Below are 2,699 nucleotides of genomic sequence, written 5' to 3'. Positions count from 1 at the left end.
ATATATATATATATATATATACGACGGGATTCTTTCAGTTTCCGTCTACCAAATCCATTCACAAGGCTTTGGTCGGCTCGAGGGTATAGCAGAAGACACTTGTCCAAGGTGCCACGCAATGGAACTGAACTCAGAACCATGTGGTTGGTAAGTAAGCTACTTACCACACAGCCACTCCTGCATATTCATATATATATATATTCGCTACTAGATACTTTTCGTCAGCTACTTATATATTCCTGTGTTTTTTAACACTATGCATCCATACAATATACTTCAATATAGTTTCTGTAAACGTCTTTCATCAGTATATCGGCTTCAAGTATGATATAACGAAGTACTTGACTTGGAGAAAGCCTTCGACAGAATTCCTCACTGTGTGATATGGTCGGCTCTGAGGGAGCTCGAAGTAGACGAGTGGCTTGTGACAGTTGTACAGGCCATGAACTGAGTTAATCATGAGTACAGTGATGAATTTAGTGTTCAGGTAGGCGTTCATCAGGGTTCGGTTCTCATTCTTCTCCTATTCATTATTGTCCTCCAGGCGAAAACAGAAGAAATCAAGACAGACTTCCACTAGGATCTGCTATGTGCCGATGATATTACGCTCAGAGCAGATTTTGTAACGGAACTAGAAAAGAAATTCCAGGCGTGGATGCAAAACCTGGAATCAAACGGTCTAATGGTTAACTTAACAAAGACCAATGTTCTGGTAATTAGGAGAACAAACAGGACCCTACTCGCTTCAGGTAAATGGCCCAGCTCGATGCGTAGGAAAAGTGTAAGCAGGAATTCCGCACGATGTACACAGTGCAAGTTATAGACACAAAAGAGATGCGGTGGAATAATAGGAAAGTTACAGAGAAATAGTATTTGTATGCGGAAGATATACAGGAGCCATAAAGTCTACAGATACATGGGAAATTGATTTTCTCAAATGCCCCGGAGGCTCTTTAGAGGTAGTGGATAATTTCTGCTCCCTAAGGGGATAATTATCAGTGGCGGAGAATTACTGAAAGTGTAATTGCTAAAATAAGAATGAGATTGAGAAAATTCATATAGCTTTTACTTCTGTTGGTAACCAAAGGTTTCTGCCTTCAAGTGAAAGGAAGACTGCATGATGCATATGTACGAACAACGATGCTACATGGTAGTGAGTTGTGGACCTTGATTGCAGAGAGAATGCAAAGACTAGAGAGGAATAAGGTTAGTATGCTTCGCTAGATGTGTAATGTGAGTGTACGTGTGCAACAGAGTGTTAGTGTATTAAGAGAGAAGTTAGGCATAAGAGGAATTAGATGCAGTATGCAAGAGAGGAGACTGCGCTGGTTTGGGCATGTGGTGTGCATGAATGTGAACAGTTAAACAATATAAAAAGGGAGAATCACTTAATGTAAAAGGAACTTGCGGAAGAAGGAGACCCTGGAAGACAAGGGACGAAGCATTAGTCTCAAGACACTGTGAGCATTGCGAAGGAAATGACAAAGGACCGCGATATTTGGCGCCTTGATGTACTCAAGAAGGCTCCCTTTCTGATGGAAGTGTTGTCGCTAAGGAACCGATATTCTTTGACAATATTAATTTACAACACCATGCAGCCCACCTTGACCAATAGCAGCCTAGCATCCGGTAGCCTTCTTGGACTTCCTGTATCTCTTCATTCGGCAATCCAAAGCCTTCAGTCGGGCTCTCGTTAGGAGCCTGCGAAGCTTGGAGTGGCACAGAATTGAATCAAATATATATTTATGTATGTATGTATGTATGTATGTATGTATTATGTATGTGTAACTAACTACAAAAGTGACTCAAGCGCCGAGTGTCGCGCATGACATAGAATGTGTGTTACACACGTGCACAGAGGTTGAGTATCTGACGTCGCTAACACGTCGAATGCAGGCAGTATATTCGCAAAGTGTTTCATGTGTGCGTGCGTGCGTGCGTATGGTTAAACTATAAATGCTTGTTAAAAAATTTTAGCAAATTAAAAAAACACCAAAGATAAATAGATGTGCGAAACATTTGAATTTTATTTTCTTTCAAAACGAAACAAAATAAAAAAATAGATAATTACTGATTTCCGCCTATTCCCTTCAGCAAATTAAATTCAACTAATTAAAGAATTTCTCCGATTAATTACCAGGTAACACAGATTTTTATCACTAAACCGTTAAGTATTTCATTGTTTCTTTCGTTCTTTCTTTTTCTCTTTTTTCATATTTGATATTTGCTAATTACGGTGTTAATTGTCGTTATGTTATCATAAACTCCATGGAGATGTCCAAAATGCCAGAAGATTGTTACACAAACGTATGGTTTTACGTCGTCAAATTCTTAACACTCCTAGTGATATATCGGGAATGAGAAGTGCCATGATGTGACAAAGATATTAAAGAAATGTAGACCGAAGATTTCAATGAATTCAGTTGTGATCGTTCCGGTTTCAAATCGTACATGAATGACATTACGTTTCGTTGTAGTCATTATATTAAGCAATATATACGAACATCGCCAAATAAATTAAAATAAAATACTGCACCATTTATATGAAATAGAGTTTGGATCGATTCTTGTTGTATAACAACATGTAAAGATGGCATAACGGAACGTTGGTTGTGTAAATGTGAGAAACCAAATCACCGGGAAAATCAGCACCAAACAAAGCAAAATATTCCAAGAAACGATATACATACATACATATA

This window comes from Octopus bimaculoides, chromosome 27 (genome assembly GCF_001194135.2).
Source record: "Octopus bimaculoides isolate UCB-OBI-ISO-001 chromosome 27, ASM119413v2, whole genome shotgun sequence".
Taxonomy (NCBI): domain Eukaryota; kingdom Metazoa; phylum Mollusca; class Cephalopoda; order Octopoda; family Octopodidae; genus Octopus; species Octopus bimaculoides.
Note: the sequence above shows the minus strand (reverse complement) of the source record.